This window comes from Tachysurus vachellii, chromosome 21, assembly GCF_030014155.1.
Source record: "Tachysurus vachellii isolate PV-2020 chromosome 21, HZAU_Pvac_v1, whole genome shotgun sequence".
Classification (NCBI taxonomy): Eukaryota; Metazoa; Chordata; class Actinopteri; order Siluriformes; family Bagridae; genus Tachysurus; species Tachysurus vachellii.
This window is the reverse complement of record NC_083480.1, coordinates 10,871,937-10,889,764: the sequence shown is the minus strand read 5'-3', so window position 1 is coordinate 10,889,764 and position 17,828 is coordinate 10,871,937. Positions and strand designations below refer to the sequence as shown.

General features: G+C 35.6%; 1 protein-coding gene across 3 annotated transcripts in view; it reads left to right on the top strand.

Moving 5' to 3' along the window:
* Positions 1-9,743: 9,743 nt before the first annotated feature.
* Positions 9,744-17,828, top strand: part of calcr (calcitonin receptor) — a 44,465-nt gene continuing 36,380 nt past the window's right edge. For 2 of the 3 annotated variants that reach the window (XM_060897269.1, XM_060897267.1), the window contains exon 1: positions 9,746-10,018. The gene's annotated coding sequence lies outside the window, so the exon portion shown is untranslated. Of the gene's footprint in view, positions 10,019-17,828 lie in introns of all 3 variants that reach the window. The other variant, XM_060897268.1, reaches the window with a different exon arrangement.

Sequence of the window (17,828 nt, the reverse complement as noted above, 5' to 3'; positions counted from 1 at the left end):
CTGTTGTAATAAGTTTATCTAACACTTCCTGTCCTGTGCTTGTGAAGCACTGTAGTTGTGTGTCTAGAGCCTTAGGTGAGGCTGGGTCACTAGTTGCTTTCATATGTTGAGCATCACCTATTTTATTCCTGATACTTTCGATCTTATCAGTGAAGAATCTCATGAAATCCTCACGACTGAACTGAGATGGAATAGTTTGTTCAGATTTCTGTTTTTTTGTTAATCTAGCCACTGTGTTAAATAAAAACCTAGGATTGTTCTGGTTATTTTCTATGAGTTTGCTCAGGTGCTCAGCCCTGGCAGCTTTTAGAGCCTGTCTATAGTTGGACATACTTTCCTTATACGCGATTCTAAAAACCTCTAATTTAGTTTTCCTCTACTTTCGCTCGAGGTTACGGGTTTCTCTCTTGAGGGTGTGAGTATGACTATTATACCACGGTGCAAGCGTTTTATCTCTAACCTTCTGTAATCTGATTGGGGCAACAGTGTCTAATGTGCTAGTGAGTATAGTGCCTACGCTGTTAGTCATTACATCTAGATCGTTTGTGTCTAAGGGTAGAGTAAGATGTCCAGACAGATCAGGCAGGTTATTTGTGAATCTGTCTTTAGTGGTCGGAGTAATAGTTCTACCGAGTCGATAACGTGGTGAGACACAGTTAGTTTGTTCTACAGGTAGTGTGTACGTTATGAGGTAATGGTCTGTGATATCATCACTTTGAGGTATGATATCCATATCAGTGATGTCTATTTTGTGTGATATTAAATCTAGTGTATGATTACGACGATGAGTTGCTCTAGTGATGTTTTGTTTAACCCCAAATGCGTTTAGTAGGTCCATAAATGCGAGTCCTAAAGCATCGTTTGTGTCGTCAACATGAATGTTAAAATCTCCTGCAATTAACGCTTTATCAAAGTTAACCAATAGGTCTGAAAGAAAATCTGCGAATTCTCTAAAAAAAACGGTGTAGGGCCCTTGTGGTCTGTACACGGTCGCTAGAGCAAGAGACATCAGGGATTTTTTTTTGTGTGCATGTGCGATAGTGTAACATTAAGGACAAGCACTTCAAAAGAATTAAATCTATACTGTGTTCTCTGGGTAACGGTGAGAAAATCACTTTTGATAGTGGCAACACCACCTCCACGACCAGTCTGACGAGGCTCATGCTTATAGATATATCCTGATGGTGTAGACTCATTTAGACCGATGTAGTCATTTGGCTTAATCCAAGTTTCGGTAAGGCAGAGTGCGGTAAGGCTATTTTCTGAGATGATTTCATTTACAATACGCGCAATATGTAGAATAAGTACACTATGTGGTAATAAAAAGACAATTTTAATCCTGATTACCTTGGATAATTAGACAATTCCTAGCTGAATGCAAAAATATTTACATATTACATATTAATATATTAAACAGCACTCAAGCAGCATGTGTCTCACTTTGCAATCTATCAACTTAAATAGAGCATGGTTACTGAATTTCTAGCTGAGTGAAATCGATAGGTCTCCGGTTACATAATCAGTTTTACATAAACAATTTCATTGTGCCTGTTTAGTTCACTGAGTCCAAATTGAATCTAACTTGAGTTATATAAAAGGAAAAATAGACCTTATTTTAATTAGCCTTCAGAGACTATAAATGGCATTTAAAATCATGTTGTTGGAGGAATGCATGAAATGGACTGCAGAAAGCCATTAATCTTCTACTGGCTGCAGCTGAACCGAATGAATATGTTTCAAATGAACAAAAGAACAAGTGTCATTTGTCAAGCTAAATTACATTGTGCATTGGGAATCTGAGCTTATTGTATTGTCACTAATCTGAGGCATGTTATTAGTACGTACAGTGAAATCTATAGCAAAGTTACAAATATACAGTTTGTGTGTAGATACAAGAGAGAGCAATTTATATATATTATATATGTGGACCCTTTATCTATTCTGTGAATTTTAAGGTTTAAGAGAACAAAAACTGGTGACTTTCACTTGAGGAGCCATTTGTTGCACTCAGTTATCACCTTACAGTTTGACTGGCCTACACAGCCACAAGGTGGAGATCTGTGTTCATGCTTTGAGGCAAATCTAAAAAAACCCTCTAAAACATTTTTTATATAAGCATCATCTTTCCAACGACTCTTAATTAATGTCTTTTGGTGGTTTTGGTGGAGTTCTTCAAAATCTAAAAGAAAAAAGGTCTTAAAGAATATAATTTACATAATTTTTATCCTCAACAAACCTATTAAACCTCAATTAAACTCCCGAGAAAGAAAAAGGAAGAAACGTTAAGAGGAACCAGACACAAAAGGTAGCACATCCTCTTCTGGGTGACTTCGGATAATTTGAGTAGAAATCATTTAAATTGATTTGAATTAAAATATGGCTCTCCTGTTTGCTATAAGCAAGATCATTTGGAGGTATAGCCAACCTCTTATCCAGTGCCTAGTGGCATCCATTTCCAATCAATCAAAAGTTAATCAGAACTTTAAACAGCAGCACAAACACTTTTATTGCATTCATAACTCATTGTTTGTCTCGATTTGAAAATAGTGGGGGAATCATCATAATCCTGTATTAGAGCACTGCCACCAGGATAGAAAAGTGTCATTAGGGGATAAAGCTGATCAGACGTCAGAAGAACGTATTGATTGGACCCTGGTCTCAAAACATTCCAGCAAATATAAATTCCCTGTCAGCATAACAGAGCTGCTTTTCTCTTCAAATTTGTCTTCTGTTTATCTCTCCCACACAGAAAGCTCCTTACGATCCCTATTGTGATTATTTTGAAAATTATGATTATTATTGTTTTAAATCCTCCATAGTCAGACAGAGAAAATCTATCTGAAATCGTTTGCAGCATTCTTCAAGCAGTCTTCAAGAGGTTAATGGTTTTATATTAATAAGAGATTTGGCAGCTCTCAGATGGTTTGGCAGGTAAACACATTGGCACAATGTAATTTGCAGCTAAAATGCTGTTTTATATGTGGCTGCTGGTAGGTGGCAGTACACTTCCCCTGAGATACACACATTGCTGACTGCATATCCCTGCCAATGACACTTTCAACTTGAGACATCAGAAAGGCAATGAGCTTCTAATAAATAATCAATACACTTTCAGTTTGTGCAGAAGTTTTTCTGTGATTTGTGACGAAGCTTATATAAGATGGAATTAGATGGATTTATGCAAAGAGATAGAAGACAATCTTAATTCTTGCTTCCAAGGGACCTGGGTTTGATTCAGTTATTTTAAATCAAGTGAATCATTTAAATCTGATTAGCTGAATATTTAAGTTGATGATTTTGCTAGAAGAAAGAAAGTAATATATATAAACATATAAATAAACACAAAACAGACAATTAAGCAGTTTAACCTAATCCAACAGGTTCAGCAAAACAGCTCATTTACCAGCATTACAGTCCTCTGTCCACATCATTGCTTTCCATACACACTCGTTGGTTTTGTTGCCATCAGAATAAAAATCTTTATAAATGGGAGTGGACCAGAAAAATATGGCTGGTCTCAACCTTGTTCTGTGGCTTGAATGAGACATTGTGAAAAATTAAAAAAAGAATATATATATATATATATATATATATATATATATATATATATATATATATATATATATATATATAGGATTAGTGTTTGGATGGAAAATTATATTTACATTTACATTTACATGTACAGTACAGCATTTGGCAGACGCCCTTATCCAGAGCGACGTACATAAGTGCTTAAATCTCTGTGTCAAATGTGAAAAAGTGTCAAATGTATTTTTTTTTAAATGCAAAAGATAAGGAAAGAAGTGTTAGTTGAAGTGTTTCCTGAATAAGTAGGTCTTCAACCGCCGCTTGAAATAGCCAGTGACTCAGCTGTCTGGACCTCTAGGGGAAGTTCATTCCACCACGTTGGTGCCAGTACAGAGAAGAGTTGTAGTTGTATACTTGTAGTATTGTAGTATCTTGTAGTATACTTGCCTCTTTCCCTGAGAGATGGTGGAACCAGTCGAGCAGTGCTGGTAGATCGGAGGGTGTGGGGTGCAGTGCGAGGAGTGATGAGGGCTTTGAGGTAAGAGGGAGCTGGTCCATTGTTGGCTTTGCAGGCCAGCATCAGTGTTTTGAATCTGATGCGTGCAGCTACCGGAAGCCAGTGGAGGGATCGCAGCACCGGGTGGTGCGACAACTTTGGCAGGTTGAAAACAAGCCGGGCAGCTGCATTTTGGATCATTTGCAGAGGACGGATTGCGTTCATAGGTAGACCTGCCAGCAGTGCATTGCAGTAATCCAGTCTAGAAATGACAATAGACTGAACAAGTACCTGAGCAGCCTGTGTGGACAGAAATGGAATCCTTCTAATGTTGTAGAGAAGAAACCGACATGAGCGAGTCACATTCGCAACATGAGAGGAAAAGGACAGTTGATTGTCTATGGTTACCCCAAGGTTGCGAGCTGTGGCTGAAGGGGAGATCAGATCGTTGTGCAAGGATATACTGTAGCAAGATCATGACCTGGGGATGAATCACCTGGGATGAACAGCAGTTCAGTTTTGCTAGGATTGAGCTTTAACTGATGAGCAGTCATCCATGATGAAATTTCTGATGAAATTAAATTTATATTTAATTGTTGTAAATAACTTCAGATGTTAAGGAAATGAGGATAGACTGTGTTATGTTAGACTGAATAAATACATGCTACAGAACACAATACAGTACAAGAACACATAAAAAGCACATATATTAAATGTGATTATGTAAGTAATATATGAAAAACAGGTCCTGGAAAATGTCCATGTGCAAGTGTGTGACACATAATCTAACTCAACAAAACACAACACAACACAGTGAAAGGCAATGTGATGCCACATTATATGTGTAAATTATTACACCCAATCCACTTTGGTGTATTAAACTCCAAATGTTCAGTTAGATCTACAGGTTGTATTTGAAGTAAATTCAGCTTATTCAGACTTGCAATGCAGTTTCTACACAGCATCCTATTTTTGTCTATTTTATATTAGCACAAGCCAGTGATTACCTCCTGCAGGGTCACCGAGAGTTTGTCAGACAAATTTGAAATCGAGGTAGACACTCAATACTAATGGTATTATCATCATTCAATAGAGGCCTATGTTTGCTTACGAAACAGGTAGGATGTGACCTCTTTTCCTCTGCACTTTGGATAACATGCTGTCTATGTAAAAAAGCCTGATTTGCTCTCTTTGGAGGTAGGATGTATTAACCTAACAGTGTTGAGTCACTAGGTTTGACACTAGGTGATTTTATGAGATGTAGTAAGGGCAGCTTGCCTTTGTGTTGCCTGCTGTGGCTAACCTTTAGCTCAGGTGTGTGTGCCCTTTGAAAAACATCACGTTAAAGATGTGTGCCAGATTAGCACATCCAATTATTCTGCTTATAGGACTTATCAGATGCACACAAACTATGACACATTTGTTCAAATGAGAACATTTAGAGAAGCTAAAATGCCATCCATAGCATAAGTGTGTAGTTATTTTTGAAAAGGTAAAGAAAGATAATATATTGCATTCTGTTTAAGTCATTCTAACATGCTGCATTTCACAATGAAACAGATGGTGAGAGTGTATTAAAACCAGGTCATGTTAATGGTCCATAAATATGCAGTGTGGCACCTGTCACCTACCTGTATGTCTGTGCGCATACACAGATGCACATGCATGATGGGTGGATGAAGGAGAGAGCATTTTGTTTTGGTGTGGATTTGTATTTTCTGTATGTTTTTCTTACTTAACCTTTTCATTTGCTGATAGAACTAACTTGAATTTCACAGATGCATTTCAATATTTGTCTCCTCACTAAACCAAGGTATTTCAAATAATGTGTTAGACATATTTCCTATTTATATTTTTCAAAAGGATTTCCTAAATTTCTAAGCTTACAGTCCACTGAAGATTCAAATCTATCTCAGTCGTCTTTAAGTGGTTTAATTCCAGATTACTAAATTAATGTCTATCATTGATAAATGTATATTAATATTTTCAAAGTAACATTTTACAATACATTTTAAATAAAACAGTATTCATTTAGTTCACGTTTTTAATAAACTAACTATAGTTAAAATTACTTATTTTTAAAGATGCAGCATAATTAATCTAACGTGTATGTGAAACCCTCAACCCCAATCACACAAACCTATGCACCTGGCAACACTGCTGTTGGCTTCCTAAATGATAAAGCATAATCATAACATTTCAAGAAATCATCTTGGATACATTTCTGGTGACGGTACTCTGATAAACATAATTAACATTCACAAATACAGAGTGGCAAATGTGGGGCAGAGCGCTCTTTATCTGTCATCATCAGGGAGCTCCAATAATTAGATTCTACGTTTCTTGGTTTTTATCACTAAGAATAAAAAAATGTATTTACTACCTAATAAACTAATTATACTACCTACCCACCTACCTACCTACCTGCCACCCCAACTACTAACTTATTGAAAATATAAATTGCCACATTAACTAAAAGAGAGGAATCAATATGTCATGATTATTTTTTATTTCTATTATATTGCTCAACCTTATTCATTTGTGACATAATTTTTTTCCAGTCTGAATATGGGATTTTAAGCAGAAAAGCTTTTCATAACTTTGTTCGTTTAATCTCAAGCAAGTTAATGCCACAGATGCCACAGTTCCCCAAGCAGACTTGTATGATTTCATCTTTGTGATGCTCCATTCAAATCCTGGCATTCATTTCCTTCCTATCACTCTCAGTGTAATGAAAACTCAAAGGGTTTTTCTTATAATGGTACATTTTCAGTCTAGTTATATTATAGTCATATATGTATTTCAAATCCAGCAGAGATACAGATGGAAATACAGATAAAACTAGTAATAAATGTAATAACCAGCATGTTAGCTGTGCAATGCACTAGATAATCAGAGGATCTGGATGTTATGTTTCAATTATCACTACTTGCTGTATTGTAAGTTACAAATGAAACCATTGAAGGACACGTATTAAAATCAGAACATCTGTGACATTTAATCATGTTTTTGGTGAACTATAAAAGGTCATACTGTAAGTGGCAGCTTTGTAAATACAGAACTGAATTTGTTTCAGAAAATCCATTGCAGTCGTGAAAAATCTATATATATTTTAGTGAAAATATATGTATAAGCTTAGGAACAATAGTTATTTGTTTACCACGACATCTAGTATTCATTGCTCACAGACGCTCCTTCATTATCACAAGTCACAGAAAATGTGTATCTTAAATATGCATTCCAAAATATTTCCAAAATCATTAACACTTTTTTAAGCAAAATGTAACTTTGACTCCAGTTGAGTAACAGTGTGTCTTGTTTCCTGTTAAAATTCACCTTAAACTTGTTGACGGCTTCCTGATCCAGCAATGAGAATCATTTCAATGTTTTCTTTTGTCAAAAGCATTCTTAAAGGTTATCTGAAAAACTAGGGTAGTTTTTTTACGGTAGTATCAAGGACACCCTTTATTAATGCTAAAATGCCAAATGCCACTTCAGTATTCCATAATAATTTGTTTTCTGATTCTTTGTGAAATGTCAAGAAGAACCTTTGCTTGTTGTTTTCTGTTTTACTCTCTTTCTGTCATACTCTGTCTTCAAATCTGGAACTGAGGACATTGTTGCTTTACAGTTCCAGAGTCACTGGAACATTGTTGCTTTACAGCTCCAGAGTCACTGGAACATTGTTGCTTTACAGCTCCAGAGTCACTGGAACATTGTTGCTTTACAGCTCCAGAGTCACTGGAACATTGTTGCTTTACAGTTCCAGAGTCACTGGAACATTGTTGCTTTACAGCTCCAGAGTCACTCGAACATTGTTGCTTTACAGCTCCAGAGTCACTGGAACATTGTTGCTTTACAGCTCCAGAGTCACTGGAACATTGTTGCTTTACAGTTCCAGAGTCACTGGAACATTGTTGCTTTACAGCTCCAGAGTCACTGGAACATTGTTGCTTTACAGCTCCAGAGTCACTGGAACATTGTTGCTTTACAGCTCCAGAGTCACTGGAACATTGTTGCTTTACAGCTCCAGAGTCACTGGAACATTGTTGCTTTACAGTTCCAGAGTCACTGGAACATTGTTGCTTTACAGCTCCAGAGTCACTGGAACATTGTTGCTTTACAGCTCCAGAGTCACTGGAACATTGTTGCTTTACAGCTCCAGAGTCACTGGAACATTGTTGCTTTACAGCTCCAGAGTCACTGGAACATTGTTGCTTTACAGCTCCAGAGTCACTGGAACATTGTTGCTTTACAGCTCCAGAGTCACTGGAACATTGTTGCTTTACAGCTCCAGAGTCACTGGAACATTGTTGCTTTACAGTTCCAGAGTCACTGGAACATTGTTGCTTTACAGCTCCAGAGTCACTGGAACATTGTTGCTTTACAGCTCCAGAGTCACTGGAACATTGTTGCTTTACAGCTCCAGAGTCACTGGAACATTGTTGCTTTACAGCTCCAGAGTCACTGGAACATTGTTGCTTTACAGTTCCAGAGTCACTGGAACATTGTTGCTTTACAGCTCCAGAGTCACTGGAACATTGTTGCTTTACAGCTCCAGAGTCACTGGAACATTGTTGCTTTACAGCTCCAGAGTCACTGGAACATTGTTGCTTTACAGCTCCAGAGTCACTGGAACATTGTTGCTTTACAGCTCCAGAGTCACTGGAACATTGTTGCTTTACAGCTCCAGAGTCACTGGAACATTGTTGCTTTACAGCTCCAGAGTCACTGGAACATTGTTGCTTTACAGTTCCAGAGTCACTGGAACATTGTTGCTTTACAGCTCCAGAGTCACTGGAACATTGTTGCTTTACAGCTCCAGAGTCACTGGAACATTGTTGCTTTACAGTTCCAGAGTCACTGGAACATTGTTGCTTTACAGCTCCAGAGTCACTGGAACATTGTTGCTTTACAGCTCCAGAGTCCCTGGATCCATCCTCAGCTCAGCGTTCTGTCCTTGAGGAGTTTCTGGGCATGTTGTCCAGTGTCTACATGGGTTTCTTTCATGCCAGCAAGTGGTATTAAAGGTGGTATGCATTTCATGTGTTTTCCCAGTGTTCCCAGTATTGGTTCTGGGTCTACCTCTCTAACCAACAAGACGACAAATAGACTGATAAGAATTTGGTTTTGTAGATTAATTGCAAATTTTGCACTCAAATTCAGCTGTATATTTTACATCCACTTTTGTTATATATTCAGTGTTATTTTATTGTTTCTCACTCGTGCATTTTAAATCATTCTTGATTGTTTTTGTCTACCACTATTTGCTCATTTTCCTTTTCTTATTTATTTATTTATCTGCCTCATATACGTTTGGACCCCTGACAGGTTAATGCACCAGACCCTCCGCCCCATGACACTTTTCATGGCGCACGGTGCGGTGCGCGTTTTCTTAAAGTGATAAGGAAGATGTCGCGGGATCACCTTCGTTGCCAGATTGTGCAGTTTTCCAAATCGAATGATTTTTTTTTCTAGCCATCTTCCATAGACCTACAATATAATCCCGATCGCTGATTTATGACTAGCACTAATATCTGATAATTAACACTGTTATATTATTATTTTTTAAGGTTAAAAGGACGAACCAGGCGTTTTGTAATCCGTTATTTAGAGGGATTTCAAAGCGAATATGGCAACCCGGGTTGATCAGCTGTGAGTCCGGGAGAAACGAGAAGCGCTCGTGGAAACGGCTGGCACTTAGAAGAGCTTGGACCACCGACCAACTCAGCTGAAACGACGGTACCCACCTTTTAATCTTCATCACAGAGCTCATAAAAAGTACTCATCCATCACTTTTTACACCTGGGTATTAATTGTTTTCCAATGAAGTGGATATGATGTTTCAGAGAAATAAATACAAGAGATAAATAAGGTAGAAGACTGAAGCATCACTGTTCCTTCTCGACAACTTCTCTGAACGCCTTATGATGGAATTCACTGGTTTACTGTCAGAAGATCAGAACTGAACACCACCAGGACTTCACACAACGGGTAAGACATCACATCACCCTGTAATATTATAGCCTAATGGGTTTCTCATAATAGCTGCTGGACATTCAGTTTTAGTGGTTAGTTGTAGTTTAATTTCTTTTATTAGAAAGCTGTCAAGAAACTCTATTCCTCTACTCCTTTTCACTTAAATATGATCTGAATTTATGATCATGAAAAAGGTCTGATTTGTTGTATCACCCTGTTCTAACGAAGAAAGTAAATATCCTCAACATTATAACCCATGCTTGAAAGCATTGAAGGTTTTTCTATAGCCTGCATTTCTATGTAGCATAAAGACATATTTCCTTTTTAATCAGAAGAACTTATACATTCCTCATAGACCAGCTTTCTGCCATCTGTACTTTAATGCCGGAAGATTCAAGTGCAAGTACTGTAGGCTAACCCAAAGATTTAGATGGAAATTGTGTGGCCACAAATGAAAAAATGAATCATTACAAAATGAGTTACTATGGACTACGCCATCACGCCTGTCAAAAAACACAAAGGCACATTTTGATATGTAATATCTCTAAATAAAATCCATTGTGGGTAAATATTTTTTTATCCAAATATCGAATCTCAAGGATTAAACACACAATAGTACATTAATGGTACATTGTAAGCTAATTTTATTTAGTTTTGGGAGATAAAGATAGATAGGTCTTCTCTATAAACTACATGGAAATGCATTGAAACTTGGTCTAAGAGAGAAGGAGATACGTAGAAAGAAGATGAGGAGTTTTTCCCGCAGGGCAGATGCTTGTCATACTCTTAAAACATTTTTACAATACGATTTAGACACATTCATCATGGTTTATTTTTTCATAAGCATCCTGCCGCACCATTATAAAGATAAGATAGAAAGCATACCAAACACAAGCACCCATCCAGCTCTGTCACATGCCTTAAAAAGATTCAGGGCACTAGAGTAGAAAAAAAAATAGATTGTAAAAACAATACACAGTGATATTCTTTGGTCTGCTTGGGTAACAGTTATTCACTTGCTGTGCTTCAGTCCTAATCGAGATAATGACCCATGTTTTATTCATCAGTGTGTGTACAGTTTGCTCCCGCATCTTATTTAATTTCACCAAGCCTGTAGAGATTAATTCTTTCTGTCGAGGTGATTTACCAGGAATGATAATTGCACAAGACCTAAACGGCTTTTTGTAAATGATCAGCCAGACTAGTGCAGAATCACATTCCTCATTCTCTTAACTACATGCACTTCTTATTACTTTCACTGTAGTTACTGAATAATTCATACAGTTACTGAGTGATATGCTTTAGGATGTATTACTGAACAATAAGCTGGAATTTAAAGGGGTTGAAGTTTACATTTTGCAGTTTACATTACAAGCTTTACTTAATGCAAAGACAATATAATTATCTTTATTTTTGACAAAATATGAGGTATACTCATTTGATGTTCCACCAATAACGTGATCATTAAATTCAACAAATTGTCCTCAGTAGTTTTTCTAAAGTGGATTTATGTGCACTATTGATGCTCTAAATATTGAATCGATGTATATTGGAGGCAGAATGTTAATGTCATGATGACTATTATATGTAATGTAGTGAATTTGTATGTAACATTTCAAATGATCTGGCTGTGTGTGGCATCTATATCAAACATGAGGTATCAATAGGTGGAGCTACGGTACAGTCATATTCTGTGAGATGCCCTGTACTGTTGGTAGTTCTTCATGCTTTGAATAGCGTCCTGTAAAGTATGACAGGCATTTCAGGTTAGATGAAGCGACAGTTTAGCATTTCTTACAACTTCACTGCTCTCACTCTTCAAGTAAATATGCATACATACGTACATCCATCCATACATACATACATACATACATACATACATACATACATACATACATACATACATACAGTACATACATACATACATACATACGTACATGCATACATACATTCATACATACATACGTACATACATACATGCATGTGTTACAATTACAAGTTATATTTATAAAGTTGAATAATGAATAAAGTTAAAAAATGCAGTTGTCCTTTCTAGATAACATCACGTGAATGTGATTTTCTAATTGCTCTTCTCATTTAAGTAACCTGATTTAGTTTTTCAAATGATGCACTTGCACAATTCTGATAAAAGCACTCGTCTCCATTAGCACTGATCTTACATTTATCTGAATGCATGATTTTTCTGTTTTGTTTTTCTGTTTTAATTTTTTAATTAGGAGTTAATTTCCAGGACAGACTGTCTGACTGAGATGCCTTATCTATGAAAGTACTGTAATGTGAAAAGGGTGTTTTAATATGTTTCTGTGTGCAAACACAATTACATCCTTGAATCATTTTTTATTGTACTTGCTTTTTATTACCACCCTGTTTACTTTAGCACTTATTCATATCCAGTACCTGCTCATGGTGTGAATTTGATGTAATTGTGTTTGTCTATCACTCAGTTCAGGATTAAAAAATGTGATTTTTAATGGGCTCAAAACTTTCTCATAGTTTTTTTTTGTCCATGTATTACTCCTAATGTAATGTCAGTTGATACAGTAGGTGTTTAACACTTTCTATAAAATGCATATCTATGTTACATTTTCACTCTTTATGGTCTAATATACAGATTTTACTTTTATACAGGGAGGTGTGCTTAATTTCTGTTCTTAATTCTTTCTCTAATTGTAAGATATGTCTCTGCAGCTCTTTTGTCATGACATGGGCTTATAAGAATGACGTGATTGCTGTTGATTTTTAAAGTATTTTTAACAAAGAATTCCCTATACTAGAAAGTATAGGTCAGAAGTCAATTTTATGGAGAGTAGGGAGAGAATAAACGTGGGTGCAATTCAGTGTAATATCTATGAGAGACATTTGGCGATATTCTCTATTTATAGTGTTTTTTTCTAATGTTTTTTTTCTCTGCACATTTATTCATCATACCAATCATTTGTGCCTATTGACTTTCAAACTAGGAGCTGCCTTTGTACCTTCCCAGTCAGCTTTCTGTGCATTGTGTAATAGCGTCTATTAAATGTCCACGATGGATTGAACTGATTTGCATTCATGATGGTTGTTTCAAACCTTTGACTGGCAGAGGAGTTTAGATGATACACTCTTTTAAATAACAAGCGCCTACAGTACAGTATATGAGTGATTTAACAGTATTTGACCAAATTGGCTGTTTTAATTTTATTGTACTGTAAATTAAAAAAGGTCGCTTATTTTGATATTTTGTAAAAATCTCTATTTAATTTTCCTTTAAATTTAAGGTTGATATAACTATATATAGTTATATACGTAATATTTAATAGTAGTAGAAACTTTATTTTTTTAGACAACAGTATTTATAACATTAGATTTACTTACTTATTTACTTACTTATATAATCGCCACTGAATGCATTGATATATTTAATATAGATATCAACCAGTTACATTTTGGCTGAAGACATCAGTTCATGGAAAGAATAATGCATCAGTGAAATGTTATAAGAAATTAATGACGGGGAATGTAATACCTTTACCACCCAGAATGTTGGTGGTATTTTCCAATAATAAAATATCTCAAAATGATGAATTTCTGTTATACTACAGCAATTTGTTAATGATTACGATTATTACATTAAAGAATAAAACTTACTGTTATCTGTTGTATTTAATGTGGTTTAATGCCCTCAAAATAAGTTTTATGTTATCAAGTACACTGTTGCAGCTAAAGATAACTGCAAGATATTTCAAAATGGTAAAACTTAGAAATGAAAATTCAGCTACTGCCTCAAAAATGTGTATTCAAGACTTTGGGTTACTGTAAATGTAATTTTTGTAAAGTTGTATAGTTGAGCAAAATATCCAAATCTTGTCATGACAGCTGGAGTTAAAGAGAAGAAATAAGTTCAGATAATTTGATAGGGTTCTGTTTTACGGTGTATAAACAGTTCTTACACAAAACTCTCTTTTTATACTTTATTCAAGTTAATCAGACAAAAAAATGCAGCTTTTCATAATATTGAGAATTTACAATGTTTTGTCATGAAGACTTTCTCAAGGTGGAAAAACAAACACCATGAATAAGAATTTTGAAGAACGTTAATTAAATAATTAAATTGATTTCAGTATTATATAATAGATGATGAATAAAAGAATGAACAATTCCATGTACCATACCGCATCTAAAAAATAAATTATCTTTAAAGTTTCCTCTTAGTTTTATTAACAATTCAGTTTCATAAAACAGTATGAAACATTCGCAGCCATGTGGACGCCGTACGTATCATGTTTTTGAAAGAGTCTTTAAAAAAAATTCTATTAACATTTCATAACATTGATCACAGATCTCTTAAAAATGCTCTGTTCCTGTGATGTCACATCTTTAACATTCATCAGTAATATGCACATGACCAGTTTTTTCTGAATATCGATCTGCATTTTGCCTGAAATGTCACATAACAGCATATGCATGCTATTTCACTGATACTGAGCTTGTGCAGGCTACGTCAATATGAACTGAAATATCTCGTCCATAATGCTGCACTTGGCCTTTATTATATAGAGAAAATCAGTAACATGTTGATGTACAGTATGTGTCCTTTTTCAGAGTCATGTTTCAGAGCATCGCCCCTTTTTAAAATATTTGCTATTTTTAAATACAGTAAACTGCACTGCATTAAATATTTTTGCTTCTAGTCTTGGCAGCCTGTTGCCCAACATTAGTTCCATGTGTTTCCTTCTCTAACGCACCTCATTCATCTCATCAATTTCCAAGTACTGAAGAGCTGATTTAAAACCACAGACCTAAAGAAAAACAGAAAACAAAATGACAAAATTATTTTCCTGCACTGCTTCTGAACATGCACTCCTTCAGACTTTTTGCTTACAATAATTTTTTTTTACTTGAGATAAACTCATGTTAGTTTACCAACCTCCAGATTTCTGCACTGTACATCCCTCATGTTTAAACTTGTGTGGAGAGCCACTAAAAATGAGTGTCCTTATTTTTTAATAACAAATGTCCAGAGGTTCACTAGATAATTATTATGTGGCCTTTATTACCCACTGTAAAAATGAAGCATATCTCTCTCTCTCTCTCTATCTCACACACTCTCTCTCTCTCGCTCTGTCACTCTCTCTCTCTCTCTCTCTCTCTCTCTCTCTCTCTCTCTCTCTCTCTCTCTCTCTCTCTCTCTCTCTCTCGCTCTGTCTCTGCCCCATGTCATAAAATTCAAAATGAACACATGGATCTTTGATCAGAAATGTATTTTAAATGGTGAAGTCATAATTACGGACAGCTGTGTGCACTAGTAAAGTGTTATTGATTCATGATTCATTAAGAATATAATGAATAATTTTCCGGGTTTGTGTTATGAGGCATACTATCATCTTGATATGCTGTATATTGAGCATCTGTGGAACTTGAGAATTGTTTTGTGTTTAGTTTTTTGGGGTCTCTGTGGATATAGATGCACATTATGTGTAAGATTTATTACCATCTGTGCCTGCATTCTGGCCAAGAACTGAAGTGATTAGTATTGGAAAAAGGTTCACAGTCTGAATTAAAAGTTTTGTTTTCGGTTTTGCATTGTTGCCTTGTTTTCACATCAGACATTCAGAATATTATTTACTAAATTACAAAATGGAAAATCAACGGCACGGTGTACTTAATATAAAGCTCACACTGAGGGAAGCATCTTTTATTAATTTAAAACGAAATTCAATCAAAGTGGAACAATGTGATTTTTAAAAAGAGAGAGAGGAAGTAAGAGTTAGACAGAGACAGATAGATGCTGCCTCTCAGTGCCTGCTGTAATTGGAAGCACACTCAAAAAGAATGTGTGTGTTTTTTCTGGACTTTAAAAGCAGCTTTTCAGAGGGGTTGAATTATAAGCCACTGTAGGATTAGCATAGTATGAAGATGTTCTCACTGACACACACGCATATATGTATATATATATATATATATATATATATATATATATATATATATATATATATATATATATATATATATATATATACATGTTAACTCATGTCAGCTTTCCTGAAGTACACTGTACATACTTTCACTGAGATCTGTTTTTCTCTGCGATATCACATACCTGAAATTGAGCTGCAGAAGTATTTCTGTATACCAAAAGTATGTAATCCTGAATCTAACCCAAGAAAAATTAAGCTTGAACAACATGTTTAAATGTTTAGCTGGTTCACACATGTTCTCAGGGTGAAAATCTGAGGCTACCATTTTCAGTCGTGTGCCAAGTGTAACTTTCACATGCCAAAGCACTGACACGTCTTTGGGAAGTTGCTGTCTTTTATGTAGCCAGCACAGCTTTTCCTGGCTTCTGATGTAAGTGTGGAAAGTGAGGCTTTTTTATTTGTGAATAATAATGTTACTGCCCATAAGTTACAAGATGATTAATTACCTAAATATTAAATAAATTATGTAATCAAAAGAGGAAAATATGAATATTTGTTGAATAGTATAAGATTTCTTCCAACAAAAATGTCTTCAGCTAATTTAACCCCTTCAGTTTCCAGATGTTCTCCACACGTCTTCATTTTCCTAACGTTCCTCATTCTTATAACAACATAAGTTTTCTTTTACATGTGCAGAACAATTTTAATCTGTTACCGAATAATAATTTGGATTTTAATTGCTATATTACACTTGCTTTCACAGTACATACTGTATGCCCTAAAATAAAATACTATACTACTATATGTACTGTATACTACTACTACTACTACTACTACTAATAATAATAATAATAATAATAATAATAATAATAATAATAATAATAATTTCACTTCAGTGAAACTAGACAGTTAGAAGTGGGAGAAATATCTCCTGTTTGTTATAATGTGAGTTCAGCATGTTCCTCCTAAAAGCTATTCACCTTGTTTGCTATGTAGTTAATATAGTTTAGTTAATATTAGCCCACAAACCATCCCAGGCCATTCTATCACTTAATGGCTCTTGTGGTCATTCTATCACTTAATGGCTCTTGTGCTTCTCTGATATTAATACAGATACTAATTCTCCTGCTGACCAGAGGCACGCATCAGTAGTAAATTCTGCTTGTCAGCTACTGAGATATAACTGAAAAAACCTTCTTTGTTTATCATTTATCTCTACACTGCAATAACTTATAAAAATAAATTTTAAAAGACCCTATAAATTCTTAATTCTGACTTGTTTAAAACATGATAAACCAATCAATCCCATCTGTAAGATCTCTGTAAAACCTTGTGCTGACCGTTTGGCCCACAGTAAATAAAATATAGAGATACAAGTAAATTAGGGAATTGGATGTTACTTGACTAGTTCAGCCTGTTATGTTGTGAGTGCTATCCAAGTTGTAATGAAGGGAATTCTCCAATCTCATGGCTGTTTAGTCAATATTTCATACATGTCAGGACTCTGGCTGCCCTCCAAGGAGAAGCCGTTGGAAGAGTCAACTGGAAACCGTGGCCTAAAATTAATCCCACTTTATTTACCTTCAGTGACACATTCTTTAGCCATTCTGCAGCTCTTCTCCTCAGCATAGTGGTTGTGGGATCTGTGACGTTGTATTGAATCTAACATTATCCTGCATGGTGTGATGCATGTGAGTTTTGACTGGTTGGTCATGGCAGGCTGCAAATGTGATCAAGCATGAAAGTGAATCAGCACTGTAGAAATCAGCAGCGTGTGTGAACACTGAGAATAAACACTAATAGAAGAGCAAACATGTATTCTTTTATTAGTGTAATTAATGAGGAGGGTTGTTTGGTTTATGAGATCCCTTACAGTGTTGCGTGACTCTCTCTTGTGCCAATGCAGC